Source organism: Protopterus annectens, chromosome 3.part0 (assembly GCF_019279795.1).
Source record: "Protopterus annectens isolate FY-2018-M chromosome 3.part0, PAN1.0, whole genome shotgun sequence".
NCBI classification, from domain to species: Eukaryota; Metazoa; Chordata; order Ceratodontiformes; family Protopteridae; genus Protopterus; species Protopterus annectens.
The window spans coordinates 1,048,119,747-1,048,132,884 of record NC_056731.1 but is presented as its reverse complement, the minus strand read 5'-3'; positions in this window follow the sequence as shown (position 1 = coordinate 1,048,132,884).

Below are 13,138 nucleotides of genomic sequence, written 5' to 3'. Positions count from 1 at the left end.
AAAGTATTTATTTTACAAAAGTTGTTTACTTTATGTTTTAGAAAACAACATACTCATAATTATTTTATACACAATGATGTCACTTGTATAGAAGGCCTACTGAAATAATAGCAGTGAATTGAGAAGAAATATGTACTTTCTCTCTCCCTTTTATTTACTTTCCATTCTAGATTTTTGTCAGTTTTCTCACTCATAAATTTCTAAGATATCAACCAGGGTTTTATGTTAAAACATGTACTTATATATTCACTATACTCTGTTAGCAATAATAAACTAACATCGTGAGTTACTTAAATAACATGCATGTGTCTCAAGATTTTATAGACTGAATGGCATGAAGGTTTACTTAAGGAGAAATTAGTTTGTACTGGAGTGGTTTACTGTGTAAAATTGTATAGACAATAGATGCATTTGCACATAAATTTATTCAATGAATGCACTCATAGCAGAGTAGACATGAACTATTTATACTCAATAACCTTTTGCAATCACTACTTGTATCAGCTAGCATGCAGCCAGCATTTTCACCCTGATTTTGCTGAAAATGGAAAACATCAGAGAGAGCTAGATTTGTATGTAAATAGTGTTGGAATGATTCATAACAACAAACAACTTTTTAATAATTATCATACTCACCATGTCTGTTGAAAATTTAGCATGACGTGTTATTGTAGTTTAATAATACAGTCAAGTGTAGTGTGACTGTAGCATTCAGTAAGCTGATGTGCAAACATGCCAGCTTTTCCACTTTATTTCTAGAATTTTAGTGACTATTGTTCCACTTGGCCTAAATATTGCATCTTAACATGTGTTTCTACATGAGAAGTCAATGTAGTCGATAGCAGGCAAAGTTACACATACTGATTTTTTCCAGTGTTCTGGGGTATTAGCACCTCCTGGATGTTATACATTGAGTACCAGGTAATCCCTTACCTTTCCTATATCTGTAACTTCCTGTTTCTATAACAAATGCCCTATATAGCTTTTCATGCAAGTGCCTGACAGTGTGTACTGCATAACATTATCATTATGTTGTGTAAACTGGGCAAATGTTACATATGCCAAAGACTCAGTAGATAAGAGTCCTGCAATAGTGACGCTGAATCAGCGAAAATACAGACTTACATAAAATAATTCCAAGACTGAGGTTTAACAAAATATTTCTTCTTGAAAGCATGGCATTCTCAAAATTTGTATGCATAAGTTTGGAGAGTACTATGGATTGCCTTACATTGAGGATGCAGGGGTGCTTGCCCCCTTACAAAGAAAAAAATTGAAAGGCGAATGTTGATGTTTGACTTTTGCTGTTCACTTGCATTTTCATAATTTCCCTTTTTTGTCATTACAGGGTTCACACTTATGAGTTCCATAATTAACAGTTATAATAGGAAGCCATACAGTTTTGATACTTTACTGTCATGAAGGAATAGTGACAAATATGGCACGTCCTACTACTACAATGGTTCAAGTATCATAATCTAATGGCAGGCCTCTAATTTCACACATTTCAGACAGTATCATTGGACTGTCTAAGAGCAATGAGCAGGACCATTAATTGTGTGCTTCACATGGTATTACCATGTTATTTAAATTTTTTGTTGTCACTTGAAGAATTTATCTATCTTTTCCCTCTTTTCTGGATTTCGGAAATAGGCCAGCTTGTTCTCAAGAGTTTTCCTACAAACCAAAAAGCATGGCTGCTACTACAGGCGTAGATCTGTGACTAGATGAAATGAAGTATGATTTCTATCAATGCAATCAAGTTCAAACCAAAAAACTGGCCGAATCCCAGGAAGACCAGTGAAACCAAACTAAAACAAAAGCAAAACACTAGTAACCCAAAAAACGAACTGAGAAAATGGATTTAGCATAAAATCTATTTTAATCAAAGCTTTCATCAAAAAGATTTCTTCAGAAAGAAAAATACATCTCACAAATCTTCCTAATTCACGTTTATTTAGTTACTTTAGTCCAAGAACTGTACAAATAGATAAGTTAATGAAGAATAAATACCAATACATTGCATGCACAATGTAAAAAACACAGCAAATGAAGTGGAAACTAATAAACAGCATGGACATGGAGCTTTAAAAGGTATTAGTAGTTCAAAGTAATACAGTTGCTGGCAAAAGCAACTTGTTCAGTTGCAAATTCTGATAAATAGGTCTTAAGGGAGCCCTTAAAGCCAATTAATGTTGCTTACCCTGTCAACCAGCCAGGTAACAGATTCCAAAGATACTGACCATTGCACACAAATGAGCAAATACCACAGGAAGTAACAGCCATTGGGAGGAATTGTGCATGGCCCAGTACATTTGATACCAGTTCAGGAGGTTTTCCACATAGATGGCACATGACTGAGGACAGCACACTTACAGATAACCATTCTGAGAGTTCTGCATTAATGATCAGACACTTCATTAGATGCTTATCATTGTATCTAATTTATGTATCATTTTTCTCAAAGTTGTGATGCAATATATGTTAATAAATAGTTTTCTGCAGAGCAGTGCAAATAAGGATGACTCCAGGCATAAATGCCTAATGGAATTGTGATATGAGCAGCCTGGATGGGAAGATGTGGAGCTGTTGTTTGCGTTATAGGAAGGGAAGGTAGATACGCTGCTAGTTAAAACTAAAGCATGGACCAGTGAAAGGAAAGGATAGGACATGGCAGTGTCTGGATTTAGCCTATGTCTATTCAGGAATATTGGGCAAGGAACAGCTAAAGTTAATATGTAATTACTATAAAAGATATTCATAAATGCATAGACAGAGATCTGGAGGAGGAATATCACCCAGGAAGGGTCAATGGAGCAAACAAGGTTAAATTCCAGGCAAAGTAAAATGCCTGGTGTATTTGAGTAAAACTGTATACTGGAGTAATAATTTATCAGTCAACAATTTTGATGACTGAGCATAGTAGACATTGTCTGCATGGGTTTCTGCAAGGTTATTCTGTTAATTCTACAGTGACATCAACAAGGATAACTGGAGATGGGGATGGATTTAGGCCTAAGCTAAACAAGTTTAGTTTAAGGTCATAAGTATGAAAAGACTTCAAAGTTTGAAGGGCCCCTCAAAATTTCATTTCTTTTTTTCCATTAGATACAGATTTATTAAAACTCGATACAAGAAATTCTGTATAAATTAAGTTCCCATTAATAAATGTTTTGAAACTGAATGAATAAAGGCGTATTTTAAATGTCCTCAAGGAACAACCATTCCTTCTTCCCTGAACAGCTTTATTTCATATTCCAAATGCACTTTCCACAGATTCACATAGCTTTTAGCCTTACCATGTTTAAATTTAGCCCTGACTGGATGGTTAGAGTGGAACTAAGATTGCCAACTGGATTGCTGCTTGACTGAATGACAAGGCACAATGTGTTCAGATTGTTGTGATAAATGGAGCAATGTCAGGAATAAATTACAAGAAGAGTAACACAGGAGTATTTCCTGGTTCCAGCAGCTTTCTCTGTATTATATTGACACATATTAGTACACAGAGAAAAGGATCAGCCTTCATCTCTGATGACACAAGGTCAGATGCAGCTATAGAAGATGGAGAAAGTTTTATGAAAGTCTTGGAAAGGTTGATTAAGTGTGCAGCTGAAATCCATTGTAGATCACTGCTTAGGACTGCATGTGATTCACAACAATGTTGGTATGAAACATTAGCAGGGAGAGTAGAAATTACACTAAAAGTTCTAAGATCTCCTGGAATGGATCATCAACTAAAAATGTTAATAATTATATCCGTGTAACAGCACTGCATTGTTTGACTTCCTACATCAGGCTGTTATTAAGAAATATGAAATCAAGGGTTAGTAAGGAGCTCAAATCATTCTCTGTTGACATGCAGAATGTCAGCATGATGTAATTAATGCAGAATGGTCATTTCTGAGTAGCTAGTATCTAATGCAAATAAGGAATTAGTGCATTGAAGAGCTTTGTTGCAGATCTGATGCAGCAGTACTGCAGGCCTTAGAAAATAAGACTGCCCTCACGCCATCGTCCTATTTATCAGTCTGATTAACATTTTATTACAGTATCCCTCATGGTGAACATTTACAAGTTGAATGAAGAGATCAGACTGTAATTTAATAATTTATGCAAATTATGTAATACTTTTCAAATCTGGTAAGGATGCTGACTTCATTTCTACAGCACTGGAGGAGAAATGTAAGCTACTTTGAAATTGGCTAAGCTATAACAATTTGTATATTGATACAAGAAAAAAACATGGCCATGCTTTTTTAGGACTTCAAAATGGCTACAAGGATCCTCTGTTATTACTGTAAACCAAATAACGTTCCTGTTACTTGGATTATGACTATTCAGCCAATGTCTAGCAACAACTTCACAATAGATACTTTCCATTTCAATCAACAGAGAATCTCAGCTCAACTAAGTTTTAACCCAGCTTACATCAGTGATAGTGCTAAAACAGGCAGCGGACTCAATTTTGATGCAGATGACTGTGGTTTCTACTCGCTCATCGGGTAGATGGATTGTTGACACTGCAGTGCAGCATAAGGGAGATGCTGCACTATTGAATGTGTCATCCTTAGGATGAGATGTTAAAATGGCTTCCCATCTACTTCAGTAGCTGATAGCTCAGGTGGATGTAAAAGATCCCACAACACCTATCAAAAAGATTAAGGGTTCTTTAATTAACACAACATAAACAAAAACAACATTCACGGGTACATATCTGCACACTCGTATATACCATCATCATTATTATTCTCAGTAATTGACACCCACTCCTTCCTCAGTCATAGTCTTACTTTTCACAATATATCAACCAAAATCCATTTCCCATTAAACAATACTTCATTTGGTCTTTCAATCCAAATAACCCATATCACATAAAATAAATACTTATCTACTCTTCTTACCTAGTATTTCTTCTTGTTTTTATAATGTTCATACATCATGGCATTCACATGTATAATATGTTATTAATATTTCCATTTGTTTTTCAAAATAAACACACTCTTTCACCTTTCTTTTTATATGACATATTGCCCTTTACTGACAACTTATTTAGTACCAGCCTCCATAGGAAAGTCTGACACTCTATAAGCTTAGAACACCACTTTTTCTTTAACAGCATTTCTTGCTTCTTCTAGTAAATTTTTCAATAGGTATACATAATAATACTTTTTTATTCTATTTTATACAACGCCCTTCTATTCTTCTCTATATCATCAATTTTCATTTTCCATGTTAGTATTTTGTGGTGATAATTTGTAATGTCTTCATTTATATAATCTTTAGCCATTATTCATAGTTCAGGGATTTGCAAATTAATTACAGTTATCTGTGAAAAGCAGCACTACACAGAAATGCAAATAAGGTCAGTGAATGGCATTGACAACGAATACAGAAGAGTGAAATATGTTTTTAAAAAACACCCCCACTTATTGCAAAAGAGTAAATTGTATAAAGTTTGGCATTACAAAGTTGCAAATTACTTTGCAAAATCATGAGGGTTCTTATCTATCTATCGATATATATATATAGATATATATATATATATATATATATATATATTTATATATATATATATATATATAACACACACACACACACACACACACACACACACACACACACACACACACACACACACACACACACACACACACAAAATATATATAAATATACACACACACACACACACACACACACACACATATATATATATATATATATATATATATATATATATATATATAGGATCTATATCTATCTATATATTTATATATATATATATATATATATATATATATATATATATATATATATATATATATATATATATATATAAACTTTTTGTTTTATATTGTTAGCTTTCAGTGAAAAGAGAATCATAAATATAAAAGCTAAGTAGGTGAGACTACATCTCCCACACCCCCCAATGTGGGGGGCTGTGCCCCTTCCAGCCTACCCCCCAACTATATATATATATATATATATATATATATATATATATATATATATATATATATATATATATATATATATATATATATATATATATATATATATATATATATATATATTAATTCCAGGCTCACACTACAGAGGGGAAAAGGGCATATACATTTTATTTGCCCAACAGTACTTATATTTAGTGAAATATGATTCAGTGAAATGAGTTTTCAGTGATTTGAGCTTTCAGCGATTTTTTTGAGGGTAAATTGATATTCAGTGAAATTAATCAAATTAGACCTATATATGTATGTATATATTGCATGCAAGCTCATCTGAGTTCAGTCAGTCTTAAAATGTTAAAGGATAGCTGTGGACTGTACAGCACTTAAAATTATTTTTTAAAAAGAAAAGGGGTTTATAATGTTTCATACAGGGATATCCTTTTCTGTACACCACGATTGTTTAATTAAAGACTAGAAATGGGAAAATAGGAAAGACTGAAAAATGGGAAGGCAAAACAAAGACGGGAGAACACAAGGGAAACATCAACAGGGTTTGTGCTTGCGGAGGTGGGAGAGGATGGACACAATGTTTTTGTTGGGCCCCCCCCTAATTTTTATTTTTTTTTATATGAGAGGGTAGTGTGGGTGGAAAACAGGTAACATGATGTGAGAGAAAGGATAAGGAAATAAGGGCTGATGAAGTGCCTGCTGAAGTACCAGTCCACAGAGCCTCAAACATGTACACTGCCAGATGGTGTTGCAGTGGAAGACCCTGATATTGAGGGGTTAGGGCCCTGTGTTGGTCTTGTGGTCAGCACCGACTGAGAGAGCATGTCTTCTACACTCTGAAGAGAGGCATTAACTGGCTGAATTCTTCTGTCCACTATCTCCACAAGTACATCTTCTACCAAGCTACAAAGCCACTATTCTATTATGCTTGGAAGGCTGCCATGTGCTGTAGTGCCAGCTGGACCTGCACCTCTACTCCAACCCTCCGAGGACATCACTGGATGGAAAAAGCTGAGCACTCCCTTGCCTGGGAGGTACATACCTCATCTGTACCTGAGGTATTTGAAGCACTAATAAAAGGAAAATAAATGGGAGAGAAACAAAACAATAACCAAGGAAAAATGCATAATCAAAATAAGAAAATCAGAAAAAGAAAGTGGTGGAGAGAGACAAAACTGAAAAAAACACAATAAATCCATACAATAATGTTTACTTGCCATTCCATACAATATTGAAATACTGCAATCAAATCTTTGCTGATGTAAAACTTGTATATGGGAAGTGCTTATGCATACAATGGGAGTAGTCCTTTGGCAAGTGATTGTGTACTTAAAAAGAATGATATGAGTAAAGCTTATGCATACTTCTGATGAATTCAAATGGCAAGGCATTTTGACTTCTTGAAGGGGTTTGTGTGCATCTCTCAAGTTATGTGCATGTAATACATTGAATACAACACTAAACTACTCTTTGTAATTGACAAAGGCCAACCACGGTAGTCTAAAAATTGAAGCAGTAGTTTAATAAAAGGTTAGCGGTTTCATGCCCCAAATGAGCACTTCTTCAGACAAATACAAAACATTTTAAAACACATACTAAATAAATACCCTAATACAAAACACATGATCAAATGATGTCAGCAATTAGTTAAACAAATCACGAGCCCTTATAATAGGCTTTAAAGGCACAAAACCATTTAGCCCTGGATGTACATCTGCCTGTAGTCTCAATATCAGTTTAGTTTCTACTATATTATTCACATCTTCCATCCATGCTCTTTGTTCCAATGCCCTAAACCTAAATTCATATGTATCACCTTGCTCAAGTACATGCTTAGCTAGGGCATTCCAAACATCTTTATTCCTGATAGCAAGAAGGTGTTCCCTCACTCTTTATTTCAGCATCCTCACTGTCTTTCCTGTATAGAAGCATGAACATGCTTGGCACTCACAGCTGGATAAATAAACCACATTAGCACTGGAACAAGTAGTCCTCATCCTGATTCTATATTGTAGTCTAGTAATAGGATGTATAAATATATCATCTTTGTCTACATATCGACAATAATTGCAACTCCTGCATGGTTCAGTAGTGTTGGGCCGAATTCATTCCATGATCATAACATAAAAGTCATTTCAAAGAATGCTTATTCTTAAACACATAGCACGGATGTGGACCTACTATACTACTTATCTTGTCATCTGTTTGTAGAATTACTCAATTCTTCTTTACTATATCACAGAAGACATCTGCATCATTTTTGTAGTGCATCAAGAACCTCACTCCCTTCAACTGGCTACTTCTAGCTATCTGTGTCCGATCCTGTGCTATCTGTCCTTCAGAAAAATAAGGTCTGGCTGAGGTGTCAGCCTGGAGGTGTGTATGACTTTGATAAATATTGAAACCCCACCTCCTTTGGCTTTGTAGCTCTCTTTTTGGGGTCTGAAAGTATGGTAGGATAAGTAACCTGGTAAGGCTGGGGTGCTCTCTGTAGCTTTGAATCAGGATTCAGTGACTGCACAAATGTCAGCATCCTCAAGGGCAAGGAATGTTTGCAATGAGTGCAGTTTCATGCTAAGACTCCTAGTGTTTAGCAGCATGATCTTTAAATTTCATTTAAAAGAAATTTTCACATTGGTAATTTTGTACTCATGACTTTGCCTAAAAATGCACTATGGGGGAGGCAAGAGCCTTTGCCAGAAGCCTGAAACCCAAGGGAGAGAGATGAAGGCCATTTCTGGCAAAGCATTGTGGACTATCAATCATGTCCTCCCAAGCTGTCAGGTACTGGATCCCCTTGGAATGACATCCGAAGATAAGCCAGTTCTTAAAGTCTATTGTTTTCTGTTTGTTTTGAGGCATCATTCTGGGTGATGGTAGGATACTGCTAAAGGCTAGGGCATACTTGCCTCGGACACATATTCAGCGAACTCAATAATGTCTCTCTTCATATAGTCCAGAGAGGTTTGTCTCAGTGTCTCTGTGAGGGTCAAACATATTCACTAAGACCCTTATAATGTCCCTGTCCACTCTAAACCTATCAAGGATTTCCTGGTTATCAAAGTGAAATGATTAATCCTTTGCTTATATTTCACATTCTTATCTAGCGAGTGCCATCACTGCAAGCAGTTTTGGCCCAGGCAAGGTAAGCAACTCAAACCTAGAAACAGCAGAGCTTGAAACAAGTGATATCATTGTCACCCAAGGCAAATCTGATAGTTTTGGCAAGGCTTCTCTTTATATACTGCATCTGCAAGCAGTGAGGAAAAGCAGAAAATCTGACTATGAATCGCAAATTGTGTAAAGCATACTTCATGAGCATATGAATATTTACACGACTCCGCATTTCCACTCATTATTCCAACATTTGCTTAAGCACAGTCAAGGTCATCATGCATTTGCATAACTATTTTCTTTAAATCACAGCACAGCTGCACTCATCCATGAACATCAAGGATAGACTCAGTGCATTTGTGTAACTGATTATGAATACCAGCCTTAAATATTTTCACTGTTAATTTCTCACCCTATCCTTTTACCCACTTTAACTATACAAGTTTAAAGAAGCCAAATAAAATACTGGAATAAATAACCCCAACCCCCCCCCCCTCCTTTTCTTATATACAACACCCCTATTTTCTCCTGGGTTAAATCTTGAACTCGATATGAAAGATAACACTAATTGCACAGTTTCTTTTTCATATTTTTCTGGAATCATATAAACATTTGACATGTATCCTATTTTATCCAATAAAACAGAATTCACCAGATAAACCTTTTTCTTAAATGCTAATTTTTAAGAGCTCCACATAAGATATAGTTCTTTCCTTGCTTTTATCAAAATCTCCCATTGCATCATAACTACATCATTTTCCCAAATTTTATCTATAAAAAAGACACTTCATTCATTGAAAAATATATGTCTCCAATGTTCCTAATATCACCTAAAATGTTACTTTTGTCCTTATTCAGGGTTATTCCTATTTGTTTTAAAAATACATCCAGACAAACCAACATGTCCCTTATCCATATTTTATTCATAGCTGCTAAAACTATATCATCTACATAAGTTAAAACTACTGTAATCACTACTTCCTTTTGTATCACATATCTAGCATCTTTCATTTTATAAGCTACTTTACTCACTATCACATTCATTTCTAATGCAAATAATATCCCACTCATGGTACATCCTTGTATTATACCACAATCGATTCATTTTTCTTGGGTCACCCACCCATACACTAATAATCTCACTCTATGATTTTGATATAATGACATACAGAGTCTCCTAATTCTATTATCTGTTCCATAAATTTCCATAACATCTAAAAAAGCATCATGTCTTTCTGTATCAAATGCCTTACTAATATCACCTACTATAAGTTTTACATCTTCCCTTTTAATTATAATACTTATAATATTGTCCACAATTTCTCGGACCACCAATAATAATTCCTTTCATCCTTTCCCTTTAATACCATAGATCCTTTCTTCAGTAATGCCCTTCATCCTTCCATCCATTCTCTTCTATATTATTCTCATAACATTATAATCTGTATTATTTAATGTGATGGTCCCCATTTTTTATTTCACTCTTTTCATCTTTCTTCCATATACATTTTAATATCCCACTACTTAACTCTACATAAAGAAAACCCTTCTTACAACCATTCATTCAAAATGTTTACAAAACACTGGGGGGATTCAGTAATCCTCCGTGTAAGACTAAATAAGTCTTACATGGAAACAGCAGTGTAACAGGAAGACGTCAGCACACCATGCATATTCATGAGGGCGTGCTGACTGAACTGGAAGGCTAACACGGAGCGTGTAAGAGTGCAGGGGGCGTGTCGGACTGCCGAGCAGTCCAAATATCCATGCCCCTGCAACCATAGAAATGTGAAAATGATAAGTGCAATGAGCAAGTCCGCTGAAATGTTCACATAGCAAACACTACACATCCCCACATACCAAACCCCAATGTAAATGTAAAATGTAAACCTTCAAATTATTTTACTAAATTCCTGATATAGCTGCCCGTATTTGCATGTGTTTGCGCGGGTGTGCCCATTGCTCAGCTACAGTTAGCAATTTCGACATCGAAGAGCATAATAAGAAAAGTTCATGCAAATTCAGCCAAATAGCATAATGGTAGAGCCATTGCACAAACAGGAGGCATTCCTGGTTCTAGTCCCACCAAACCCCTTTCAATGTTATGTCTTAAATAAGTATATAAAACAATTCCTGACATATATGAATGCAATTTTAGTAAAACGCATTGAAATGGCCTATGTATTAGTGAACAAAATGTATATATATAAATATAGGAATGTTAGCAGCATTAAGGATATTGACATATAATTGCCCATAGCTAAGCAGCGTTGTACCCAGCGCAATATATTTGCCCATAGATAAGCAGTGCTTTACCTAGCGCAATGTAGTTGCCCATAGCTAAGCAGCACTTTACCTAGTGCAATAGGTTTGCGTGGAGCTGTGCACCGTACTAACCAGCGCACCATCGGGCAACATGAAGCAACATAGAGCAAAGTTGAACAAAGTCGCCTAAACACAGCCACACCCCCTAGCCTGTCTGGACAGTAGTAAAACAAAAAGCAATGACAAGGCTCGAACCCGAGACACTGTGCACCATAAACAAAGTACTGAATGACCAAGCCATGACAGCATAGCATAAACATGCACAGTCAACATACATATACTTAGAAATGGAAGTTTAACCATTGCAAAGCAGGTTTGCTGTTAGCTGAGATTTTTCAAAAACGGCCAAAAACAAATAAGTTTGGGAAATGAGGCATATTTAAGCTCGATAGGCGGGAATAAACTCCAGAACCGGTTGTAGCTCTCATCTGCAGTCAGAATGGCTGGTGCTGGAGAGGGTTCTCGCTTTTGAGCACAATGGTGGGGCATCGAGGAGTCAAAATACATGGTTTGGCTCCTTGTCCACCATCATGAGTCAAGACTCCTGTAGGGCCAGTTCCAAGGGACAGAGTATAAAGCCGAGGCTTGAAACCGGTTAGCTCATGATCTCACCAGTGCCATAGGTGTCCCTTGAACTGGTGAGCAGGTCCGTCACCACCATGCAGACCTGAAGAGATGTAAGCAGGACCAACTGAACTGATGGATACAGGAGGCCCGTGACATGCAAGATGCCCCACTACTGAGTAGGTAGCCATGGAATGAAGTACGTAAGAAATGCTATTGTAGTCTATATAATGGATAGGTATGTCTCAATATCCCTTCATTTACTTCACAGCTGCAGGTGTCCGTGCTATGAATCAGCAAGCCTATGCAGATAGGCTGCTAAGGCTGTACCACCAGGCAGGTTAGTAATTATTCTGCATGTATTATCATATAAAATAACTGAGAGAGTCTGAAAAAGAGTGTTGTAACCCATTAATAAAGGTATAATAAGTCTGTAATAAAGTCTCTGCATGTATTGTAATAGAAAATAAGTGAGAGAGCGTGAAAAAGTGTTGTAACCCATTAATAAAGGTATAAAAAGTCTGGAATAAAAGTATTCTGCATGCACCAAAATATGAAATGAATGGGAGAGCCACTACAAAAGTGTGTAATGTTATCAATAAAGGTATAATTCCTGGACTGTGTCCGTGTCACTTCCTTTGATATGTTGTATGCTTGCAGTATGTAAATAGTACAGTTATAGTAAGTGCGGTCAATCCACACTTGTGTAGGTCCATATAAAGTGGATGAAGGGAATGCCAGTAGCTCTTAAACATATATACAGTCCTTAACTGTTGGTTCATGGCTAGCATGTACAAGTTAATCTGGCACATGAGTAGCTTGTGATTGTGTAGCCCACAAATGTCAGTGTTCTGCTAGAAGTGTAGGGGTCTGTAGAAATGTAGGTGATAATGTCACCTGAAGACAGCCAGATATGTAGATTTATGAATATAAATTAAATATAGCAATATACAGCAGTAACATCTGCATCCTGAACAGTTTGTATGCCAGATACAGGTCAGGTATATAAACAACTATCAAAACCCATTTCACAATGTAATGGACACTGCCTAGTGTAATAGTACATGTAGGGGATATATACCTGCAGTCAGTAGGAATGTAGAGTAAAGTTCAAAGTATATATAAGTTGTTAATGGAGTGATCTTTTTATACCCTACTTTATGGTCATAAATAATGTC